This window comes from Cervus elaphus, chromosome 30 (assembly GCF_910594005.1).
Source record: "Cervus elaphus chromosome 30, mCerEla1.1, whole genome shotgun sequence".
NCBI classification, from domain to species: Eukaryota; Metazoa; Chordata; class Mammalia; order Artiodactyla; family Cervidae; genus Cervus; species Cervus elaphus.
This window is the reverse complement of record NC_057844.1, coordinates 27,064,106-27,091,121: the sequence shown is the minus strand read 5'-3', so window position 1 is coordinate 27,091,121 and position 27,016 is coordinate 27,064,106. Positions and strand designations below refer to the sequence as shown.

The 27,016-nt window shown below is 38.3% G+C and overlaps 1 long non-coding RNA gene across 1 annotated transcript in view; it reads right to left on the bottom strand.

Annotated features, from left to right (window-relative positions):
* LOC122686614 overlaps window positions 1-27,016 on the bottom strand; it is a 546,075-nt gene that overhangs the window by 317,731 nt on the left and 201,328 nt on the right. The window lies entirely within an intron of this gene.

The following is a 27,016-nucleotide window of genomic DNA, read 5'->3' as shown; positions in this document are numbered from 1 at the left end:
TTTTAACATCCTATACAAATAATATTTCATAAAATAAATGTTAGAAAACACGGCCTTAGAGAGTTACCTAAAACAAAACAAAACAAAACGTCTATCTCATATGCCAAATCTAACCCATTTGTAGTGGGTTCTTGAAGCAGGGAGGCTAGAAGATTTAGAAGTCTGAATGTAGGCTCAGTGAAAAAAAAAAGACCATGATTGATTAGAAATGTCTATTCTAGCCATGGGCTTCACATGTGGCTCAGTGGTAAAGAATCCACCAGCAATGCAGGAGATATGCGTTCAATCCCTCAGTTGGGAAGATTCCCTGGAGAATGAAATGGCAACCCACTCCAGTATTCTTGCCTGGTAAATCCCATAGACAAAGAAGCCTACTGGGCTACAGTCCACAGGGTCAAAAAGACTCAGACATGACTTAGCAACTTGAGCATGCATCCATGCTCTAGATACGAGAACTGAGAAAAATACCAGGAGTGCATTTGCTAACATTAACCTCTGTGGTAGTAATTTACCTCAAAAGTGAAAGTGAAAGTGAAGTCGCTCAGTCGTGTCTGACTCTTTGTGACCCTGTGGACTGTAGTCTACCAGGCTCCTCCATCCATGGGCTGGAAATTTTCCAGGCAAGGGTACTGGAGTGGGTTGCCATTTCATTCTCCAAATTTACCTCAACCAGCAGTGAAACAGTAGTGTTAAGTTTACAACCAAGGAGGGAAATGGAATTCACATGAAACTCACAATGGTCATTCTTAGGTCACAATAGGTCATTCTTCTAAACTGGATTCTTATTCTGTTTCTTCTTTTGCTTGTTGAGCTAACTCATATGGTTGGACAACCTCTCATACCTGCTCTCATGAGATCATGTTTTGATTAAACCTATTTAGTTTCTCTGTTTAGTTATATCCATTATTATAATAAATGTGTGTATCTCAAGTATTGATTTTGGACTGGTTTATTCTGAACTATATTTTCACCAACTATTTCATTCTTAGCAACTCTTAAGTCAAATTGTTTCATTTATTAAATGAAACAGGCATGATTTATCTTCAACTGTAATCAATGTCTGTAGATTAATTTTTATGGTAATATTAATAGTTAAAGTTTGTATAGAACAGTGCTATTTATAAAGCAATTTCATATGCTTTAACAGTTTTAGAGCTTACTTCAGATGTTTCAGACATTTAAAAATGCAGGTAAGCCTATCAAGAAATGTTTTCCACTTCAGTTCCCACATTTCAGAAATCTGAATAAGTCTAAAAAGATAAAAATACAGAGCAACTCTAGCTGAATGCTTACTTGTGCACATGACAATCTCTTTAATAAATGGATATTGCTTCAGAAGAGTGAAGTGTTAAGTTGCCTTGTTTATTCACAGCAACAAAAAATTCTATTTTTGGTCTCATTCAAAGTGAACTCAGAAATTCCTATAGAGACTCGCACAATCAAAAGTGCTTCCTGTTGTCCACTAGAGAAGTTGAGTTCATGATGAAAGCTGCTAGGTCAAGTCTCACACCAAGTAGAAAGCTAACAATTTCACAAATATCTAGTTTAGCCACCAGTGCAACAGATTCCTGTAAATTGTAATGTTCCATATTTAGCTTTGGATTTCTAAGAGCCATTAAAAACCATCATGAATTTAGAATCACTTACTTGTTAACTCATGGACAAGACAAATTAAACATACAGATCAAATATATCATCATTTATCTGTCTATGTATCACATCAAAAAGCCGAATATTAACCAACTAAATGCTGAATAATTTCAACTCTCTCCATAATAACAAGAAAGGCTTTTCTCAAGATAGCAAAAGTACTGAAGTAAAGAAATGAATGGCAAAACAGCAGCCAAAAGTCTCCAGGGCCATATATGATGCTTTGAGAGGAAAATGATTGAAATTTTGTTGGTGTTGTTCTCAAAAATACTCTTGCACAGATGCTGGTGGTGCCCATGTGTATGTGCTTTTCTGGGTAAAGAATCTGCCTGCAAATGCAGGAGACACAAGGGACATGGGTTGGGTCCCTGAGTCAAGAGGATCCCCTGGAGGAGGAAATGGCAACCCACTCCAGTGTTCTTGCCTGGAAATCCCATGGACAGAGGAGCCTCGCGGGTCACAGTCCATAGGGTGGCAAAGAGTCAGATATAACTGAGCATGCATGCACACACAGTAGACCTAACATTAAAGTTAAAACTATAAAACACTTAAAAGAAATGTATGAAAGCTTTATCTCAACAAAAAAGACTATCAAAAATAATAAACAGTAGCAGAAGAAGGAAGCAAAAACAAAATAAGAATAACAAAATGGTGATAGTTGCTGATCTAGGTGATGCAAGGGAAGGTTCATAAAACTATTCCATTCATAAATACATGCACATTCAAATACATTAACCCATACATGGTGAGTTGATTATCAACAAAGGTGCCAAAGGGAATGAATAATCTCTTCAATATATAGTAGTGGAACAACTAGATACATATATTTAAAAAAGAACAATGCTTACTCACAGCACACAAGAATTATTTCTAAATGTTTCTAGACTGAAACATAAATCCCCAAACTATAAAGTGTCTAGAAGAGAATACAGGAGAAAATTCAAGCAACTTTTGCATCACAGAACTTCTTAGGACACAAAAAATATAAAGCACAAAATACTTTAGTAAATTGGATCTTATCAAAATTAAAAACTTCTGACCTTCAAAAGACATTGTTAACAAAGTGACAAGGAGGCACAAACCAGGAGAAAATATCCTCAGAACATATTTCCAACAAAGGCTACACATATAGGATATTTAACAAACCCCATAATACAAACCTAGACAGCATATTAAAAAGCAGAGACATTACTCTGTCAACAAAGGCCCATATAGTCAAAGCTATGGTTTCACTAGTAGTCACGTATGAATGTGAGAGTTGGACCATATAGAAGGCTGAGCGCCGAAGAATTGATGTTTTTGAATTGTCGTGTTGAAGATTCTTGAGAGTCCCTTGGACTGCAAGGAGATCAACCCAGTCGATCCTAAAGGAAATCAGTCCTGAATATGATTGGAATGACTGATGCTGAAGCTGAAGCTCCAATACTTTGACCACCTGATGCGAAGAGCCAACTCACTGGCAAAGACCCTGATGCTGCAAAAGATAGAAGGCAGGAGGAGAAGCAGATGGCAGAGGACAAGAAACTTCAATGGCATCACTGACTCAATGGACATGAGTCTGAGCAAGCTCCGGGAGATAGTGAAGGACAGGGAAGCCTGGCATGCTGAAGTCCACAAGTTTGCAAAGAGTTGGACACAACTGAGCAACTGAACAACAGCAATAATACAAAGGCCAAAAATTCAAGATAAAGGGAAAAATATCAGAATAATTACTTTACAAAAAGGACACACAAATGACCCAAAGGTACAAGGAAAGATATGCAAGATCATCATCATCAGAGAGTTGCAAATTAAACCATGAAATATCAGTACAGTCACTAGAATGGCTAATATTGAAAATGTCTGACAACTGCAAGCATTGTTGAAGATATAGAGGACCTAGAACTCTCATGCACTGCTGATGAGACTATGAGACACTTAAACCACTTCAGAAAAGACTGTATAGTTTCTTTTCAACCAAAGAGTTTTCTTAAATGCACAACTCAAATTCCACACCAGAAAAATGAAACTACATTATCAAAATGAAAACTTTTACACGATTCATTACCATAATTTTACTCATAACAGCCAAACTGAAGTAGTTCAAATATCCATCAAAAGGTAACTGGATAAACAAACTGGAGTATAGCACTCAATGGGGAACTAGGGTGAGGCATAGATGAAACAACTGTAGAAAGCTGATAGCTATTAATGCTGGATGCTTGATGCATAGGGGTTCATTATCCTGTTCCATTTACTTTTCATTTATTTGAAAATTTTCCATAATAAGCATTTTTAAAGTAACATGGCAACCATTTTTCAAAATTATCAAAATGATCTATTCATTGATTGAATTATTCCACTTCTGAAAAAGTTATCCTAGAAAATAATCAGAAAGAAGAAATAAACTAAATGCATAAAAATAATCATCTAATCTGATTTACAATGTTGGAAAAATTGGGAAGACCCCAAATACACAAAAACAAAGAAATGTTCAAGAAACAATACTTTGAGAATATTATGCAGAATTACAATTCATTAAGATGAAACCAGTCAACATTTATTGTGCACTTTTCATGTTCTAGGCCATATTCTGAGCACTTTAATTGATTTAGCTCATTTATTATGAATCACATGGAGGAAAAATAGTTTATTTAACAATATTATCCACTACATGTACCAGGGATGTGTGAGGCCATATGAATTTAAGAGTGAGCAAGAAAAAGTTTCTTTGGTCTCATTAAACTCTGATAGTCTATTAGAGGAAAGTGAGAAGTAAATAAATGATTACAATAGAATGTAATAAACATACTAATAAGGAAAATAAAACACATCTTTTGATTTAAGCAGCAAAGTGAATACACAAGTGTAGATCGCATATGATGACATCTATATAAGGGGATCAGGAGTAAAGAAAAAGGCTTGACTTCTTCAGTTCAGTTCATTTCATTCAGTTGTGTCTGACTTTTTGCAACCCCATGGACTACAGCACATCAGACCTCCTTGTTCATAACCAACTCCTGGAACTTACTCAAACTCATGTCCATTGAGTCGGTGATGCCATCCAACCATCTCATCCTCTGTCGTCCCCTTCTCCTCCCACCTTCAATCTTTTCCATCAGGTGGCCAAATATTGGAGTTTCAGCTTCAGCATCCGTCCTTCCAATGAATATTCAGGACCAATTAGGATGGACTGGTTGGATCTCCTTGCAGTCCAAGGGACTTTCAAGAGTCTTCTCCAACATCACAGTTCAAAAGCATAAATTCTTTGGTGCTCAGCTTTCTTTATAGTCCAACTCTCAAATACATACATGACTACTGGAAAAAACATAGCTTTGACTAGATGGACTTTGCTGGCAAAGTAATGTCTCTGCTTTTAAAATGCTATCTAGGTTGGTCACAACTTTTCTTCCAAGGAGCAAGTGTCTTTTAACTTCATGGCGGCAGTCACCATCTGCAGTGATCTTGGAGCCCAGAAAAATAAAGTCTGTCACTGTTTCCATTGTTTCACCATCTATTTGCCATGAAGTGATGGGACCAAATGCCATGATCTTGGTTTTTGGAATGTTGAGTTTTAATCCAACATTTTCATTCTCCCCTTTCACTTTCATCAAGAAGCTCTTTAATTCTTCCTCACTTTCTGACATATGGGTGGTGTCATCTGCATATCTGAGGTTATTGATATTTCTTTGGTAATCTTGATTTCAGCTTATGTTTCATCCAGCCCAGAATTTCTCATGAGGTACTCTGCATAGAAGCTAAATAAGCAGGGTGACAATATACAGTGTTGACAAACTCCTTTCCCAATTTGGAACCAGTCTGTTGTTCCATCTCCAGTTCTAACTGTTGCTTTTTGACCTGTATACAGATTTCTCAGGAGGCAGGTCAGGTGGTCTGGTATTTCCATCTCCTTAAAAATTTTCCAGAGTTTGTTGTGATCCACATAAAGGCTTTGGCATAGTCAGTAAAGCAGAAGTAGGTGTTTTTCTGGAACTCTCTTGCTTTTTCAATAATCCAATGGGTGTTGGCAATTTGATCTCTGGTTCCTCGGCCTTTCTAAATCTGGTTTGAACATCTGGAAGTTCATGGTCACGTCCTGTTGAAGCCTGGCTTGAAGAATTTTGAGCATTACTTTGCTAGCATATGAGAAGAGTGCAATTGTGCTATAGTTTAAGCATTCTTTGGCATTGCCTTTCTTTGGGATTAGAATGAAAACTGAACTTTTCCAGTCCTGTGGCCACTGCTGAGTTTTTTAAATTTGCTGGCATATAGAGTGCAGCACTTTCACAGCATCATCTTTCAGGATTTGAAATAGCTCAACTGGAATTCCATCACTTCCACTAGCTTTGTTCACAGTGATGCTTCCTAAGGCCCACTTGACTTCACATTCCAGCATGTCTGATTCTAGGAGAGTGATCACACCATCATTGTTATCTGTGTCATGAAGATCTTTTTTGTACAGTTCTTCTGTGTATTCTTGCTACCTCTTCTTAACATCTTCTGCTTCTGTTAGGTCCATACCATTTCTGTCCTTTACTGTGCCCATTGTGCATGAAATGTGCCCTTGGTATCTCTAATTTTCTTGAAGAGATCTCTAGTCTTTCCTACTCTATTGTTTTCCTCTTTTTCTTTGCACTGATCACTAAGGAAGGCTTTCTTATGTTTCATTGCTATTCTTTGAAACTCTGCATTCAAATGGGTATATCTTTCCTTTTCTTCTTTGCCTCTCACTTCTCTTCTTTACACAGCTATTTGTAAGGCCTCCTCAGACAACCATTTTGCCTTTTGCATTTCCTTTTCTTGGGAATGGTCTTGATCCCTCCTCCTGTACAATGTCATGAACCTCCGTCCATAGTTCTTCAGGCACTCTGTCTGTCAGATCTAATCCCTTGAATCTATTTGTCACTTACACTATATAATCCTAAGGGGTTTGCTTTAGGTCACACCTGAATGGTCTAGTGGTTTTCCCTACTTTCTTCAATTTAATTCTGAATTTGGCAATAAGGGGTTCATGATCTGAGCCACAGTCAGCTCCCAGTCTTGTTTTTGCTGACCATATTGAGCTTCTCCATCTTTGGCTGCAAAGAACACAATCCATCTGATTTTGGTACTGACTTTTTCAGGTGATTTAATTATAAAATGATTTAAATTTTTATTTTGAATTCCTTTAATTTTGTTACACTCTTTTAAGTATAACAAAATGAAATCACATACATCAGATAATCAGTTTAGGAGGGAGAGAAGTTTATTACATAGTAATTTTAATAGAATGTTAAAAATATAATTAGCAAATCTTTCTCACACTTCTCCTACTAATCAGGGTAACAGAAAATGTATTTATTTGTTCTGGTCCTCTGTATACTAAATGTGTGATCTAGTTACTCTGCTAAAGTAGTTCTCAACCTGGTTCTGTATCAGAATCCCCATGGGAATTTTAAAAACCTAATGGTGCCTGCCCTTTACCCAAGTCAGTTAAATTCAAAACTCTGAGAGAAGGACCTGCTGATCCAGGCAAAGAGCCACAGATCACTTCAAAAATTTTACTTAGGTTATTATTGAGTTCTTTCCATTCAGGATGTTTGATATCCATAAGCACTATAATTTGGACTGGGAAGATAGTTAAATTTACTAATGTAGACACTTCAAAAAGTGATTAAACAAAATATAAGCCTCCAATTCATTTTTCTGTATTCTAAACGTGTTTGCTCTGAGGGGTGTGTATTTCTGATGACTCACCACATACAAGGCAACAACAGGTGCCACACACAATGAAAAAAGCAAAGTTACTTATTCCCTCCAAAAAGTATTTTCAACATCCCCCAATGGACAGAATGGATACCACAAAGCAAGAGAATAGAGGATGCATGCTACCTGAAATAAACATCAGAGCTCAGCAGGAGCCTCGAGACCAGAGGCTGAAATGTGGATGATCCTGCTGCAGACAAAACGACAGCAGGGACGATTCTCTCGGTCCGCCTCCTTCTGAACAGCCAGTGTACCAACTCATGCTCCCACACAAAGCACTGAGGTGACTCAAAGTGGAGATGACTCAAAGAGATGAACAGTGTCAATATTTCCTCAGTTTTTATGAGGTACGTTCTCTTCACACCTTGACTCTCCCTCCATGGGCTACATGGAAAGGGGCTGTATAGCTGCTTATGCTCTCCTGCGCTTTGGCAGGTTGCCCTGGTAAATCTTTGGCAAGGACCATGTGGAAGGCAGGGATAGTAGCTATTTAACTTGCTTGATACAGTACTTAGGAGAGTAACACATGCATGTGGATGCCTAATAAGCCATGGAGTAAAATTAGCTTAATTCTGCTCAGATTCCTTGTTTCATCAGCCTTTGGGGAGACAACGATAATTAGCTGAAATAGCTGGAGAATAACACTTAATCATAGAAAACCAATGCAGAAAAATTACCAATAACAAGTTTTCTTTGCCTAAGGTACATTTCTATCTTAAAAAAAAAAAAAAGCAAAATTAAGCAACCGTGAAGTCCTCCAAGCCTTATATCCTAAAATGTTGGGATTTTTTTTTTTTCCCCTTCTTCTTTTAATATAATCATTACAGGCAGATATTTGACTCCAATTTTCACCTGGGTCAAGATTTCCTCAACCTTATCAAACAATTAATGTGAGATTTGTACAGAAACCTTTACAGTTTATTTTACTCATTAATGTAAAATATAATTAAATGCACAGCAATTCTTTCAAAATGCTCAATTATTTCAAGTTTAGAGATAATCACTTTGTCTCATATACATAGAGACCAATACTGTTTTTGATACACTAACTTGCATAATGTTCAACAAGATAATTAAAAACAAAAGAAAAGAGAGCAAACTTTATCTAAAATAATGAAACCATTTCAGCTGCTTGAGTTCAAATTAAGCACCTTTATGAAAATGAAAAGTATGATTAAATAAAGTATATCATTTATAAAGTGTGGGTGGTTAAATACTCAGATTTGCAGAATAGTTACAAGCTGTGCTTTCTCCACCCTGGACAGCCCTTTAAGGCTTCTCTAATACTATTAAGGTGTCAATTAAAGGATAATTAGCTTCACAGCAAAACTGACACTCAAAATAGGGAAACTTTTCCATGCATTTCAAAATATAACAATACCAAAACACAAACCCAAAGAATATTAGCTGCAATACATTTTAAATAATTTTTTTTTTAATTTGCATTCTGTCATTTTGTAACAATGGCAGTTTCCAAGGGCTGCAGCTCACCGTCCCACACAGCGTAGGTGTGAGACTTCAGGGCTGTTTCTGTCTGCAGGCTCCCTCCATCGCCAGGGTTGCAGCTCCCCTTCTAAACAGAATGAGGGCTGAAGGGCTAGAATTGTTCTCATATTTCCTTTTACTTTTGGAAAATATTTAAGCAAGATTCATGTCTGCTTTAGTATAGTGGCTATGCCAAATTATGACTTCAATTCTGCCTCCCTATTGCCTTTTTAATACGACCTTTAATAAAGTCATATATTGCAAAGACTAAGCCAAGGAAGAAAAACAGACTGCTTGGGAGCACCTGTTACTGCACTCCTCTGGGGTGAGAAAAGCAGAAATAGGAGGCACACCCACGGGGCTGCTAATGCTAATGAACGGATATGTTGAAAGTAAAATGGATTCCAGCAAGCCATCTGCCTTTGACAGAGAACCTGCAGCCATGTCAGCAGTGAAAATCATCTGAGAGGCACAGGCTGAAAATCAGCCCTGTCCCCTCAAGAGCAAAGATCAGCACTGCTTTCCCTGCTACAGCTGGTTTAACATAACCCCCCCTCCCCATCCCCCCATGTAATGTTTTCAGAGTTCTATCCTCCTTTTCTTTGGCTTCACACATCCTTTTGCCTTTGAGGTATGAAATAGGCTGGACTACCTGAAGCCTGACTTTTAAAGGAATGGATCTGAAGTGCCCTCTCTCTCTCTGTGTCTCTACTGTGTGTTGAAGTTCAGAAGCATACACACTTAGCTGTTGAGGGATGGCTGCAGGGTGTTGTATTTGGTATATAAGGTATTGATTGTATGAATGAGCAATACCTTGAATTAGGCTTGACAGATGTTAGTCAAGGTGGAGCTAAAACCTAAAGCCTGAAGTAGTGGGACTGGTTCTGCAGAGCTTGCTCAGTATCTGACACAGAGTAGCTGTGTAGAAAAAGTTCGGCAAGAACAAATGAATGAGTGAGTCAATGGATGAACAAATGAATCTACATGAACCAACAAGTTAAATAAGGCAAACATCACCACTAATCATTCCTACATGCCTACAGCTTTTATATACCTGTTTCTGCCCAGCTTTTCTTTTCCTCTATAACTTCATCATAGACCCTTAGACTCCGTTTTTTAGCCTCATGGTTTCTCCCCAATTTTTCCTGAAATTCTACTATTCACCCACTTCCTCTAGGACTTCAAGGCTTTATGCCCCAGTCCACCTCACATTCTGCCTCCAGAGAGACCATGTAAAGAGTTGATAAACCCCTGGCTTATTGGACTCAAATCACCTAAAATTATGAGGCCAAATAAAAAATTATGGTCCTTGTGTCAAATTTCATCATAACAATTAATTTCCTCTCATATTACCCCATTTTTAACTAATCTAGGTTGCTTTATGAAATAATTTATTATTTTAGTATTTAAATAACGGTGGTTCTTATCTCCGTAAACTGTATTCTATGTGGCCACCATTACTATATTTGAAATGCTAGTGTCCATCTGTTTCCTGGGAGATGATTCCAGTTCAGAGGGTGTCTGCATGTGCAGCTTCACAGAGCGTTCAGAAAACAGAATCACTCAAATATTCAGTGGTGGGACATACACATGACAAGACAACTCTGAAAAGATGTACCTGACCTGTCTTGTAAGTAACGCATTGAACAAAAACCTTTACCTTGATTGAACAACTGTGCTTTGAGAAAGAATTTTTTTTTTTTTTAATGTCAAGCATCAAAGTCTTCAAACAATTCCACACTTCCCTGGTTCTCATTCTAATTTTCATCAGAAATCAAACAGAATAATCTACTTCAGGGCAATACCTTTTGCCTCAACAAATGTGATAAAAAAATAATATCCAATAATGATATTATTCATGTTTGGGGGTTAGTTATGATTACTCAGAGGTGAGCTACAGATGAGAAAAAAAAAAAGAACCAGCTTCTTAGCTTGAGAACATACACTGCTTATTCAGATAACTCAGAATTTTCTATCCTAAGCTTAGCTTTCACCTTGACCCCCCACTTTCTAGCTGCTTCTTTTGCTGACAGCAGGAAGTGTCCCAGCCCAAGCACAAACATGATTCGGGCATGTACCAGCAAGCCTGGAGTTAGAGGGAAACATCCAGGGATTACTTGCAGGAATAGTTGAAGAGACACCAGCTGGAAATAAGTGGTGACAACAATTAATTTTTAGGGAAAGTGGAGAGGAAGTGGCAGGGGCTAAATTTTTATTCAGAGGTAGAGGCCAGTCATTGGACTAAAGGGAAGTACAGAGTCTATTATTCTGATAGTACATGGGCCCAACTCACCAGAGATTCAGTCAAAGGACTATGAGAAGTGTTAAGTAGAAACAAAAGCTCTGGTTTTTTCCTTATAATTTTAATGGGCATGGGGAGGGCCATATTATCCTCCATATTTGTGCCGGAAGCTACTAGTTGTATTTCTGGGTCAGGAATTGACTCAGAATCTCCAATAAAACAGGAATGACAAAAAAACATTATTTTTGCTGCACTTATTCAACTCTAGGCACTGTGCTGAGTGCTTTATGTACATTGTGTTATCTAAGAAGCATCGGCAGTCTCGACTTCAACAGTCCTCAGCTTCAGCCCAGGCACCTAGCAGAGCTCCAATGTATACGCTCTGGTCAGTATGGGGAGTCTCAATGGAAAGACATAGTCAGTGAACATCTGTGGCATAGGTGCTGATTTGGGTATCTGTAAGAGTCATTCTCCAAGGTGCCCCTCCAAAGTTCTCTCTCTCCTGGTATCCATGCCCTTGTATAATCCCTCCCATGTAGACGGAATATAATTGATCTGTGAAATTGAATGTTGTAGAAAAGTCAGTGTTTTAACTTTTCAGGATAGGTCATAAAAGACACTGCAGCTTTAATATTTTTTTTCTTCTTTCTTGAATCATTTGCTCTGCAAGAAGTCAGCTGCCATGAACACTCAAACAGCCCTATGGATAGGATATGTGATGAGGAACTCAGAGCTCCCGCCAAAAAGCCAGTGACAGATTGAGACTTTCTGCCAACAGTCCTGTAAGTGAGCCTTCTTGGAAGCAAATCTTCCAGCCCCAGTCAAGCCTTCAGTTGATTTCATCCCAAGCCAAAAATTTAACTTTAGCCTCATTAGTGATCTCAAACCAAAATTACCCAAACTAGCTGGATTCTTGACCATAAAAATGGTGAAAAGATAAATATTTACTAGTTTAAGTAACCAAGTTTTGGAGTAACTTATTACATAGCAAAAGATAATATTATTGATTGTGTTACTCTGGTACTTGGAAGTGGAGCATCAGAGTAACAAATAACTAAAAATATGGAAATGGTTTTGGAAAAGGCAGTGGACAGAAGCAGCAAAGACACCAGAGAGAGTATTAGTGTGAGGCTCGCGTGTGGTGAACAGACTATAAGTAAAAGTCAGAATACCTTTGAGGAAGGTATGAGTCAAAGCTGAAAGGAGATGTACAAAAAAGTCACTGGAAACTGGAGGAAAAGGGATACTGCTATGCAGCATCAGCAAGTTTGGTGACACGACTTCCTGTGGTTATATGGGAAGCAGAAAATGTACCATGTAAAATGGGATGACCTAACCGATATCAGTGCAGGTGTTTAATGCATTGGATGTTCCTTGCCATTTATAGTGAAATGTAAGCAGAGAGAGATATGCTAAAAGAAAGACAAACAAAGGAAAAAGGACCTTCTGGCTTTAGAAATCCCTAGCCTCTCCAGGTAACTGACAATGCTATAATTAAGAAATGGCTTCCAGGCGACGGTGAACTCCAAGACATTTCCAGGAAAATACCGTCTTATAGATTTGATGTGCTGCCTCAAAGAGCTGTTCAGTCACACAGTAGAGCTTCTAAGAAACTTTAGGGTGGATTTCCTTAGCGATTTCAGCAGAGATCCAAGTTAGAGACGAACTTATTTCAAAAAGATTTGCAGACATGCTTCCTGTCTAATAAGGAACATACAAAATTTTTAGGACAATTATTTTGGCAGAAACACCACTACCCTGGACTGAATGAGGCAGAAACAGCAAAAAATGAAAAAGAAAAAGGTTTTGATCTCTCAAAATTCAAATTGCAGGGATCAGGCTTGAAAGCTACACAGTTGCAAACCTGAGTTACCTTTCATGGAAAGCGATGAGTGACTCAGAGGGCAGAAACTAAAGCCTGGAGGGCAGACCCATGAACCATAGAGTGGTACAACCACATTCTAACCTAGGAGTTTCCAAAATGTGCCCAGTTAGGTTTCAGGCCACTGGCATTTGTGTGCCTCCTGTTTTCCACATTTTTAAACAGGTGTTTCTCTAGGAGTTATCTTATGTCTCTCTCACCATTGTCTGTTGGGTGTGCTAGAGGGAAAAAAAAAAAAACTTGCCTCTTTAGGTTCATAAGTGTTCAGATAAAGCACAATTGTACTCAAGGAGTTATACTTGAAAAACTATACCTGAGGAGGTGCATCTATATCGGGGCATGATTTAGATGATGGGATTCTGGACTTCAATCTGAAATTGTAGTTGGTTGAGACTTTAGGGGGTGCTGGGAGGGGTGTGAGTGCATTTTGCATATGGAAGAGACATGAATCATTGGGGGCTAAAAGGCAGACTAGCTATTGGCCTCCAAAGTGGACCCCAATGTTCTCTGACTCATATATTTTATTTATATGTATATGTGTATATATATGTGTGTGTGTGTGTGTGCACTTAGTCGCTTAGTTGTGTCTGACTCTTTACAACCTCATGGACTGTAGCCCACCAGGCTCCTCTGTCCATGGGGATTCTCCAGACAAAAATACTAGAGTGGGTTGCCATGCCCTCCTTCAGGGGATCTTTCCAACCCAGGGATATATATATATATATATGGGCTTCCCAGGTGACACTAGTGGTAAAGAATCCACCTGCCAATGCAGGAGATGCAAGATTCACAAGTTCAGTTCCTGAGTCAGGAAGATCCCCTAGAGTAGGAAGTGGCAACCCATTCCAATATTCTTGCCTGGAAAAGTCCACAGACAGAGGAGCCTGGCAGGTTACAGTACATGAGGCTACCAAGAGTCAGATATGATGGAGCGCACGTACACACACACACACACACACACACACACACAATTTAACCGTTATAAAGGATGTACAGGGCACAAATTATACCTTCTAAAGTCTAAACAATCAATAATATGATAAATCAGGTTTTGATTTGTAGTGCTTGCTGATATCTATGTATAAATGCTTCTACCATGACTGATTTCAAGCAACCAACATAATGTCACTGAATTCAGAGATAGGATGAGACTGATATGTGCTATAGGGCACAGCAATATATCATTTCCTCCATAAAGATATAAAAGACCTAAAGAACCACGAGAGCATCAATAAAGGAAAAATGGAGTGAGTGAGTACTTTTGAGGATTTATTACCTTAACTTTTAGTACATTTGTCAAAAAAACAGTTTACAAAGTTTAATTTTTAATAATGGCTGTGTTTAACAAGTGGCTTGCAAAATTCTTAGATGTTAACAATTAGTTTTTAAAAGCATTAATGAGCCAGCTTCAGCCCACCACTGAACTGAGGCTCCTGTCACCAGCCCTGCACATGGACCATCTTGGAAGCAGACCCTTCAGCCCCACTCAAGCCTTTGGATGATTGAAGCCCCACCTAACATCTTTATTGCAACCTCATGAAGAACCTTGAGCCAGAAGCATTTAGCTGAGCCACCTCTGAATGCCTGATCCATATACTCCGTGAGATACTAAATGTTAACTGTTTAGTCCACAAGATGTTGAGGCAATTTGTCACTCAGTAACAGATAATAATATATCAGCAGCTGCTGCAGCCATGAGAGACACTGCCTCCCTGAAGAAAAGGATTAAAGGAGGGAAATGGGGAGTCCCAGATAAGTAAGAGTAACATTTCATGGGGTACCCATGGCACCTCTGTAAGTACCCCAAAACTATTTGAGATAAGTTTATGAGGAATTGGAGTTTTTCCTGGTTTGCATTTTATTCTCATATTACCAGTGAAGTAGCTGAGGCTCAGAGAAACTAGCAGATCTAAAAGCACATAGCCAACAATCCAGTAAAAGGTTAAACCAGGGTTTAAACCCAAATCTAAGTCTATGCTCTCGCAGGGAGACCTTAAGAAGGTCATTAGTGTTTAGAACACTTTATTGTTTATGAATAATTTGATGCCTACCTAATATGATGAGGAAAGGGATTATTATTTCTACTTTTAATTTTTCAAAATTGAGATTTGTAATAGTTAATAATCAGAGCTGAAATGAGAAAATCTGCAAACCTCTAGTATAGCGTTCCCAAAAGTTCATTTGAATATAAAATATGATCATGTGCACAATTAAGTATTTAAACTTGACAATATAGAAAAACTGGAGAAGAAAATGGCAACCCACTCCAGTATTCTTGCCTGGAGAATCCCAGGGACAGAGGAGCCTGGTGGGCTGCCATCTATGGGGTCGCACAAAGTCAGACACAACTGAAGCGACTAAGCAGCAGCATTATAGAAAAATAAAATTCAGAATTCACGAGCTTTGTTATATTTTACTAGTCTTTGTAATTTACAGTTAGAGGCAAGGACACATAACTAAGGCAAGCCTCTATGGTCAATAAATGTAGACAATATTTTTAAGATTTATTAAAATTTGTATTTTTTCAAAATCAAATTTCTTTTGGTCCTTATCCAATTTGACCCAGGACCTATAGGCTTCTACTAATTTGCATGATTGCCTCATACAATATTAAAATACATCCAAGCTCTTCAAATTATTCCCTTTAATAGCTTTCTATAAGCAGTTAAAATGAATAGTAACACGGCTTTGTTTTCCAGATGTCATTTCATGTGCCTGAATAATTCTACCAGACTTTAATGATTACATCAATACATGATAGCAAAGAACAAACACCAAATTTAACTTGGAACAATTTTAACAAATTCCATATTTGCTTTTCCTATTAAGCATTTACTGTTGAGTTTCCCAGGTGGCACAGTGGTAAAAAATCCACCTGCCAATGCAGGAGACGCAAGAGATGTCGTTTCAACCCCTGGGACAAAAAGATCCCCTGGAGAAGGAAACAGCAATCCACTCAAGCATTCTTGCCTGGCAAATTCGATCCCTAGGTGGGGATGATCCCCTGAAGAAGGGAATGGCAACCCACTCCAGTATTCTTGCCTGGAGAATCGCATGGACAGAGAAGCCTGATGGGCTACAGTCCATGGGGGTCACAAAGAGTCAGACACAACTGAGCACACATGTATAGGCACAGCAGGTAGAGTGGTGGAAGCTCCACTAAAAAGACCTAGAAATTGAAAGACTGGGATGTTCTCTGGGACTAAGTCTGAGGAACATAAACCAACGGCTGACCCTAAGAGGTGGATTGTAAATGTGATGATTAAAGCAATAGGATGAACTTAAAATCCATTCAGGAATACCAGAATGTGGCTGCAGTTCAATCAACATGACACGGGCAGAGTTTCAGGAAGGCATAAAAATGATTGTGGTCAGAAGAAATGGCATCTAATCAACTCTACTATAATTTGTAGGAGAGGAAGGTTTCAACAGAACAGTACAAGTCTTATTTTCATAAGAATCTGGGGAAAGGGAAGTAAAGATTCAGTGATGCAGGAGAGTATGTAGGCATCAAATACCTCCAGACAAAAGCTAGAGAATGGACCCATTCCAGAAATAAAATGGGCCCCTCTTGGATTAAACATTCCAGACAGTTTGGTCTCAGTACCCCTTATAACTTTCAAAATTATTGAGGACCTCAAAGAGCTTTTTAATCTGAGTTATATCTATTGATATTTACTATAGTAGAAATTAAAGCTGAGAAAATGTTTAAATGCAAAATACTTAATTGTAAATCCCTGTTAACTGTCAGAATGATATCATCATCATATATCATGTAGACTCTGGAAAATGCCACTGTACACTCATGATGGAAAGTGAAAAAGGCAAATAATCTCTTAACATTGTTATAAAAATGTTTTGACTTCAGAGATGCCCTAAAGGGTCTCAAGGGCTTGGAGGACACCCTGTGGAGTCCCGTCCTTGATGATCACAGTTAAACAACTGTCTGAGGGCACGATTACTTTCCATGTGAAACTTACTATAGGAGAGAAAGGAATGTACCTTCTCCACAGTCTACTTATCAGCCTCTTCCTCACCAGCATTCTGATTTATATGCCAGACTGAGCTCCAAAATCACCACAGATGGTGACTGCAGCCATGAAATTAAAAGACGCTTACTCTTTGGAAGGAAAGTTATGACCAACATAGATAGCATATTAAAAAGCAGAGACATTACTTTGCCAACAAAGGTTCGTCTGGTCAAGGCTATGGTTTTTCCAGTGGTCATGTATGGAAGTGAGAGTTGGACTGTGAAGAAAGCTGAGAGCCGAAAAATTGATGCTTTTGAACTGTGGTGTTGGAGAAGACTCTTTTGAGTCCCTTGGACTGCAAGGAGATCCAGCCAGTCCATCCTAAAGGAGATCAGTCCTGGGTGTTCATTGGAAGGACTGATGCTGAAGCTGAAACTCCAATACTTTGGCCACCTCATGTGAAGAGTTGACTCGTTAGAAAAGACCCTGATGCTGGGAGGGATTGGGGGCAGGAGGAGAAGGGGACGACAGAGGATGAGATGGCTGGATGGCATCACCAACTCGATGGGCATGAGTTTGAGTAAACTCCGGGAGTTTGTGATGGACAGGGAGGCCTGGCGTGCTGTGATTCATGGGGTCGCAAAGAGTCGGACATAACTGAGCGACTGAACTGAACTGAACTGAACTGGGGTTGATTAGCTTAGGGAAAGGGGTTTTTCTCTGAGTCTCCTCAACTGCAGTAAAACCAGATCTTGATTTTTCAAAGTTGATAAAGAAACTTTCCCTTTGTAAAGCTCAAATTCAGTCTCATCCTGAAACTTCACAGGTCAGGAATCTCAGAAGAACATTAAGCCACACATTCATAGTTAAGGAGCCACTGAAGAAGTTAGACACATGAGTATATACACTCACTAAGCACTTATATAGTCCAAGTTCTGGGTTCTCTGCTCTGTATTTTCTATAATATTAATTCCCACCCTGTGAAACAGGTCTTTAGAATCTTCATTTTAGAGATGGACAAATGGAAGGGTTAAGACATTATACAAGATCATATTGGTATGTGATGAAGCTGGAGTGTGAAACTTTAAATAATAACAATTACAATAATAAATAGCAACTGACTACATTCTGAGTGTGTTGAAACATTGCTCCAAATACTTTGTGTGTAAAGTAATTCTATAAGATAAATACTATGATTAATTTCCCATTTATATTTGAGGAAACTAAGACACAAACAGATTAAATGAAATATGCAAGATCATATAGCACATAATTAGAAGAGCTGGAATTTGGCTGAAACCAGGCAGTCTGACTCCAGGACCCATGCTCTTAAACCCTACATTCCACTCCTCTTAGCAGTCTTGTTTAATCCCAAACCTATGCTCTTAGCCTCTTACACACTGTGTGTGTTAGTCACTCAGTCATGTCCGACTCTGCAACCCCATGGACTGTAGCCCACCAGGCTCCTCTGTCCATGGGATTCTCCAGGCAAGAATACTGAAGTGGGTTGCCATTTCCTTGTCCAGGGGATTTTGCTGACCCAGGAGTAAAACCAAGGTCTCCTGCCTTACAGGCAGATTTTTTGCCATCTGAGCTATACGGAAGTCCCAATGCATTGCCTCTCCAAAACTCTTCCAAGGAGAGACCTCACAAAAAGGTTCCCTCTCCTGGCTGCAGAGTACGTACTAAGGTTAATCAGTTACAATAAGATCTTCATCATAACACAAATGTATATAAACAGTGTAGCTGTGTAAGTATTTAGAAGTAAATGCACTAAATATCTGTATGTTCTGAGGAACAAACTTGATAGAAAAACTAGGGGCCAATTTTATGGAAGTATTAAAGACAAAAAATAACTACAGATAAGAGAATCCTCGATCAGAATTATAAAGGTTGACTATGAACAGAGATAATATTTGAATCTATGTAGTGCTTCAGCTCTAGACTACTAAACAGGAATATATGGACTTTGGCCAATAGGGATAATTTCAAGCACTACCTGGCCCAGGAGTATAAGTGAGCCCATTGGCCATTTTTAAACACCCATTTATTTCCTATGTGCTCTAATTCTGAATATCTGTAAAGCTGCTTAACTTCCTATTTAAGAGGGGGAAAAGCACATCACTGTTAAGATAGAATTAAAAGCTGGTTCTTAGGTAATGAATTTTATGGATGCAGAATATTTTTAAGAGTATAACTAAAATTGCTTTTTAAAGATATATTTAACACATCACACCCTGTTTTCATCTATATGGTTATTTATTTACCTTGTTGGCAACTTTGATGATGATTTAGCACTATGAATTCCTGCTGACTAAAAATCCATTTCCATTAGCAATAGTTTAAGATTTTTTTTTACAGACATTTGGAGAGAAAGATGAACTTAGAAGCAATTCCTTTGATATTCTTTGAAAATTTCTAAAAGGAGGGAATTTGGAATCTGCTTTTCAACTGACAAATAAGTGCCAGTCAGAACCAGTTCAACCCTCCCGACCTTCTGTGGCATTTAAGTACTCTTCTTCCAACCTAAATTACTTTGTCCTAGCTAGACAGACACTGGATTTTAGTGTTGATAAAGGGAGGTCAGGCTCCACTGTATGGATTGTAGTACTATTCACGTGTAGTCATAAAACCTCTCTCTTACTTCCCTTCATTATTTCATTCCTTCCCTTGCTCCCTTCAAGTTCTGGACAAATGATCAACTTGCTTACTGGTTATAAAACGTTCTCCTATTTAGGAAGAGTAGGCTATCTTGGATTCAATTAAACCTAATTGCTCCAAGAGTTTCCTTATTATAAGCCATATTATCAGAAATTATTTAATAATGCTTTTAAATTACTTTACTAAAACACTGAAAAATATGTATGACATTCTATGGGACTTCCCTGGTAGTCCAGTGGTAAGGAATCTGCCTACCAATGCAGGTGAAACAGGTTTGATCCCCGGTCAGGGAAGATCCCACATGCTAGAGGACAACTAAGCTCCTACGCCACAACTACTGAGCCCACACTCTGCAACTACTGAAGCCTCGTGCTCTGCAACAAAAGAAACCACCACAAGGAAGAGTAGCCCCAACCTGCTGCAACTAGAGAAACCCCAAGCACTACGCAGACCCAGCACAGCCGAATAAATAAATAAAACAAAATAAAAACATGTATGACATTCTAGGCCACATTTTTTTAATTGGTTCTATTTTAGGTTGAATCAGGTATGGCTGGGGGTAGGGAAACATAAAACAGATTTTAGAAAAGAGAAGGACTATAGTGAAAGGAAAACCTAAATGAAGTTTTAAAAACTAATTGGCACATTATGTGTATTTGTGTGTGTGTGTGTGTGTCTTAGGCAATGAGTGGCATCTAAAACACTGGACAGCATGAACAAGAGGATTAAATATGCAGATCATATAGACAATGTACATTTCAAAATTTTTAACTGAATTGGGTTGTGTAATTAATTATCCCAACAGCAGCTGATAGACTCAGAAAAGAGTTCCAAAGAACCAGGATAAACATGCAAGAGTTTATAAATAACATCCATCTGTTAATAGCTATATCTCATAGATGCAGAATATCAACACGTGTTCCTCATACCAATTACTGCTTATCTTATCTCTCTTGCCAAAACACCTTGATGAACAGGGATGGGAGACAGAGAGTGGGAGGGAATACTCTTTAATTTGTAGTTTGCAACGTTTCTATAAGATGGGGTGTTTTCTTTTCTTCCTCCTTTCACAACAGGCTTGAGATGTTATCTTTATCTGAAATCACAGGGCCAATACCAAAGAATGAAACAATGGAAGTCACGCGTCAGAGTCAAGCATTGTTCAATCTGTGATGTGACTCTGCTGAGAAGGGCTGCAGAACCCAGAGTTCTCAGAGCAGGTTAATGACAGCCGTGCCTGCGAAAGAATCAGCAGCAGAAGAGGACAATGTGGGACCTTCAGAGAGCTCAGGGAACCAAAATATTTGAAACATGTTGACTTCATAGATTCTCTTCTAAATCAGGGTTTAGACATCAGCTTCTGCTAAGTTTTAGGCCCATGGCCAAATAATTATCTTTAACTTGTCCAATTCATATCAGAACAGCTTTAGTAGTGCCAGTTTTCTCCTACTGACCTCACAGGCACTGTTCAGTATAGTTGGTACCTGTGAAAAAGCTTAAGCAGGTAGATAAAAAATACTTTTCTATCTTTCTATTTTTAGTTGAATAGATAAATGCGAACACCATGAGGAATCAGAAAGCTGGGAATCCTTCTTCAAGGAGCTTACAGTCTAGCTGGGGAGATAAAATATTTCATCATCTAAGCCTACATAACAAATTACCCCCAAATTAGTAGATCAACATTCATTATCTCACAGTTGCTATAGGACAAGGAGCTGAGAGCAGTTTGGCCAGGTGAATCTGACTCAAAGTATCTGAGGAGGTTACAGAGAAGACACCCACTGGGGCCGCAGACTAATCCACGAAGGGATTAGCCGCTTTCAATCTTAAGAACACTGTTTTTGTCAGGCCTCAGGTTTTTGCCTGCTTGTTTACCAGAGACTTCAGTTACCACAGGGCCCTGTCCACAGATGGTCTGAGTGGTCTCAGGAAACGGTACTTGGCTTTCCTTGAGGAGAATAATCTGAGAGAGAAGGCATCCAAGGTGGAAGCTACAGTGGAATATCAGAAGTGACATACCATCACTCCTGCCATGGACTGTAGTCATACGGACCAGCCCTGATGAAATGTGGAAGGGGACCACACTAGTGTGTGAAAACCAGGATGTGGGGGTCACTGGGAGCCACTTTGGAAGTTAACACACATACATCCTTACAGAAGCACATGTGCAAGTTCAGTGAATGATAATTCTGAGGGAGTGATTCTGAAAATAAATGCTGTGCAAGAACACTGCAGGAGGTTAGGCTAATCAGGAAGGGGTCATGGTGCTGACAGAGCTTCCAATAAGTCTTAAAGGATCGTTTAGCATTTAAACAAGCAAACAGAATCTGGGAAAACATTTCTGTCTCCAGGAAGGTTGCCTACAAGACACAGTGGAGGAACTAGGAAAGCCAGCCAAGTGTTGCTCTAGCAGCCTTCCACTTTGGGGGCCAAACAAGATTTTTAAGAGAAAGTAATATTGACTTTTCCTGCCTAGACTTCTGACTTGTAACTCTTTGATGCTAGAAACTGTGATTCACTGAATCTTTTGAAAAATTATGTTTAGAGTCAAAAGTGCAAAAGGAAATCCACCAGCATGACATCAACACGTGGAGTACCTATAACACCAAACAGGGAAAACTCTATGTAAGGTGTGTAATGCACCCCACAGGTTTTGTGCAGTGCATCCGAGTGTTACCAGATGCTGAAAGAGAGCATTATTTTTCAAATCAAAAATTACCGTGTCAAAAATGGGATTAAAAAAACATTAATGAATTCTGATGAGCTGTTTTCACAGTGTGTATTATCTAGTGATTAATACTCTATCAATGAAATATTTCTCATCTCATTTAGCCTCTTAATTTATGTAGATGTGAAATCAACAAAGGCAAATGATATATTTATGTTGGAGTTTTTTTTTTGTCTTTGAGGTTGATGTTTAATGGTGAGATAAGTGCTCAACTCAGAAGCCCCTGCATTGATCCCTGTCTTTTAGGGTGTGTGGGCCGTCTGTAATGAGCACCTGGATGCACCAGATGATGAAGGCAAGTCATATTGATAAGTTTCCTCTGAACTCTCATGGCCTGTACTCTGGTGATTGAGAGGAAGTGACTTGGTCCAGCTCCAGAGCATTCAGTATATTTCAAATGTGGTTACTTTTGCCCTGCACTGTCTTTTTGTGGGTGGGTAGTGGCACTAGTGGTGAAGAACTTACCTACCAATGCAGGAGATATAAGAGATGTGGGTTTGATCTCTGGATCAGGAAGATCCCCTGGAGGAGGGCATGGCAACCCACTTCAGTATTCTTGCCTAGAGAATCCCGTGGACAGAAGAGCCTGGCAGGCTATGGTCCATAGAGTCACAAACAGTCATACACAACTGAAGCAACTTAGCACTCAGGCATGCACAAAATACACATACCATAAAACTTACCATGTGCACCATTTTTAAGTGTACAGTTCAGTAATATTAAGTAAATCATATTACTGTGTAATAATTAACACAAACCAATTCCAGAACTTCTATACATACTAAATAAAAACTCTCCAGTTACCCCCTCTCAAGCCCCTGGCAAACACTATTCTACTTTCTATCTGTATGAATTTGACTATTACAGGTGCTTCATCTAAGTGCATTAGTTGACTTTTTGTGTCTGGCAAAATCACATAGCAGAATGTCCTCAAATTTTGTCATATTTCTTAAATATACTTTGACCAAGAAGAAAGTCTAAGTCCCTCTTAAGGATATGGCATTTGTTTGTATCTTTTTGTGCGACTATATGTGGTTTCATTTCCTAATAACATGCAGCATGCATGATATCTTAGGAGGGCTAAGGGCTGTATACTTTTACCCCTGAAATAGAAGAGAAAGAGAAATAGTTCAGTTTACATTGCTTATTGAGGATGTGGGCAAGAACCTATGGCAGAGATCAGTAGTAGTGAGAAGCAGGAGTTGGAGGTGAGGGGTTTTGGGCATTTCCCCTGACCCATTTGACTTCTACCTTTTTTACAGACTGCTGAATGATCCATTTGTTGTTGTTAATTTTGTTTTTTCTGGAGTGTCTCTCTTATTACAACCATATGGCATGAACTGCTTCTAGTCTTTTGCATTTTCCTTCATTGATGCAATGATATAAAAGATTTTAAAAATGTTCAACCTTCATTACACTTCACTGCTTATGAAGATCTATGGATTTTGTTGCTATTAAATGAAACCAGAAGTTGTTTGAAATCTCAGTGTGTCCAGGCAGAAATGTTACTGAATCATTTCAAGACCTATGTGTGATATATTTCACAATATCAAATATATACAAATAGATAAATCACATCACACTAAGATCATTAATTGATTCATATATGTCTGTATGAGTGTGTATATGTGCACATGTGTGACATAAATAACAACTGAATTTCCAGATGAATGTGACAGACAGTGAGGATAGAAAATGTCTCTGTGAACACCTGAGGAGCTGTAATCAGTAAACTGACCAATCTGATACTGTCCCTGTCTCAGACATCAAAAAAGCAGTCAGAGAGGTGTGATCTTTACAGTGGATGTCACCTCATGGTCCACAGCTGTGAAATACATAAAAATATAAGAGAAGAGGAAAGAAGCTTTTCAAATCTGTTTGAAGACATAATCTTGATTCTTTTCAATGTTCTTTAAGAGATTCAGGTAAAGTATAAAAATTCCTTTAAAAATAATTTTGGCTGTTGGACTACAATTTACATGCAATTCTATGCAGAGGTGAGACCATGTGCAGCCCTAGCTTGCACCATGGTTACAAGCTAGTTTCACTTTTTTCTTTCCATCAACAGAAACATCATTATATGGTCTTAACTGGGTACATTTTCAGTTCACCATCGCAAAGGCAAAAAAAGGCAAAATTCAACTAGTGGGATTACATCAAACCGAAAAGTTTATGCAAAGCAAAGGAAGCAATTAAAACAAAAAAGGTTACCTAATGAATGGGAGAAAATAGTTGCTAATCATATATGTGATAAAGGGCTAATATCCAAAGTATAAAAGGAACTCTCTTGTTTAAAAACTCAACAGCAAAAAATAAAAACCCAATTCAAAAATGGGAAAAGAAGCTGAATAGACATTTTGCAAATAAGATATACAAATGACCAACAGGCATATGAAAAGATGCTTGCTCTAGCATAATAGGATACTACATCACTCCTATTAGGATGGCTATCATCCAAAGGACAAAATAATACATGTGTGTATGTGAGTGTGTATATCAAACCATTACAACGTACACTTTAAATATATTACAATTGTATTTGCCAACCTCAATAAAGCTGAGGTAGGGGAAGACTTCTCTGATTCCATGGCACTCTTTCCTTCCACATTATAACATTTACCTCATAGATAGTCTTCTTTTAACAAACATCTCCTAAGCACCAATTATATGTCAGTCAGTATTGAAAGTATGGGAGTACATCATTAAACAAAACAGACTAACTTGTTTAAATTGTTTAATACTTGTTTGTGATTTTCCACAGGACTTGAAGTTCCAGGATGGCAGAAATATAATCTTTCCTGCTAGTATCTCAAATCTCAATGCTTAGCGCTGGATTTGATACATAATAGGCTCTTAAAATTAGTTTTTGTTTAATGAATATTACTGAATGACAAAAGCATGTCACTGTAGTATATAACAGAAACCTCCCATACTCAACTGAATATGCTATCTTTTAGTTAAATTCTGCTAGCATTACAAATAAGCCAGTGACCACCAAAGACACCGAAGTTTTCACTTAAAAGAAAAATTCAAACATGCTTAGTGTTGAATGGACTCGGGTGCTACATCAAACGGGAAAAATGGATGAGGAATATCATTAGAGAAAATGCACCTTATACCTTCTATTCTTCCTCACGTCTGAGGAATAAGCTTTACAACAGCCAGCACACAGATACAAAAGGACACCAAAACAAAACAAAAACAACCCAAAAACTTTCTTTGCATACAAATTGCATACATGACATCACATGGCATACATTTCTATACCCAAGTCCATACGACACCAAAGGCAAGTGTTAACATAGAAGACAGGCTTTGAAGGGACTTCCCTGGTGGTCCAGTGGCTAAAGAATCCACCTGCAAGTACATGGGACATGGGTTCAATCCCTGATCTGGGAAGACCCCACATGATGCAGAGCAAAAGAGTAGCTCCTACTTGCTGCCAACTAGAGACAACCTGCACACAACAATGAAGACCCAGCACGGCCAAAAATAAATAAATTAATAAACTCAAGAACAACAACAAAAAAAGAAAATATGCTTTGGGCCTTGGGTGATTTATCCATCAGGTAAATTTTAGGTTCCAATTTCCCTGTAGTTGTTCCTCCCAGAGATGAAGATAAAAACTCTCCAAAGTCACCCATTCAGAGCCCTGCAATGGAGGAAGCATTCTTTCCTGGTAACAAGCATTCTACTTACCACTCACCAGTAAAAGTCTTTCCTTTTGGGAGCCTAGTTTTATTCCACATGACAAAGATAGCACAGAAACCATGTTACATCCATGTCAACTAGGCATACAACGGCTTACACACACCCTTTTCATTTTTCATTTTAGCTTTCCTTTTCTTTTTTTTTCCCTATTTCTCTTCTACTACCCTTGTTTAATGGACCCCCTGTGAGCTATTCATGAAAATCTTTAAACTAGGAGGAAAACTGATTACTAAGATTTATGAGGTTGTGATGATTTATTCACCTCTTAAGGAAAGAGGCAATCCATCACACTTTGAAAGGCTAGACAATCAAGTTCTGCCTGTATTTATATGATATCATAAAGCTGTTTTCTTAAAGTACAACTAAGCCACCAACTTAAAGATGATGCTGATTTGCTGTAGGCAGATATTTTGGACAAGAATATTTTACAGGTCAGTGTATTTGCTTGCCATTGAGGATATTTTCAACGGAAAATAAGCTCAATAGTGGAATTACTTTGACTCAATATTGCCTGGCATTTAAATAAACTCATTTGGAAAAATGTTTGCTAGACATCTATCAATACTATGGGACTAAGTGCTATGCTAGATGTAACAGGTTTCCTACCAACCATGGGCTCACAAGAATTCACAGTATAATAGGGAAACAGATAGCTAAATAAAAAATTATAACACGATGTTAATTGCTAAAAACACAAAGCCAAAACTTGCCCAAATTGGAAAGTTCATTATTGTCTACATGAAACCAAAACCATGAGTCATGTCCATTTTAGACTGTTGGCATTAAAGGATTTTCAATCTTTTACAGAAGAAAAAAAGATGTTATAGGAAACCCCAAATATGAAAAAAAGATCTACTTTCAGTACATAAAAAGAAACAAGACGGTAAGAATAGGTATAAAATGTGAGGCTACTGGTAAACTTTTCCCCCATTTTTTTTTACAGTGGCTCCTTGTTGGTTATC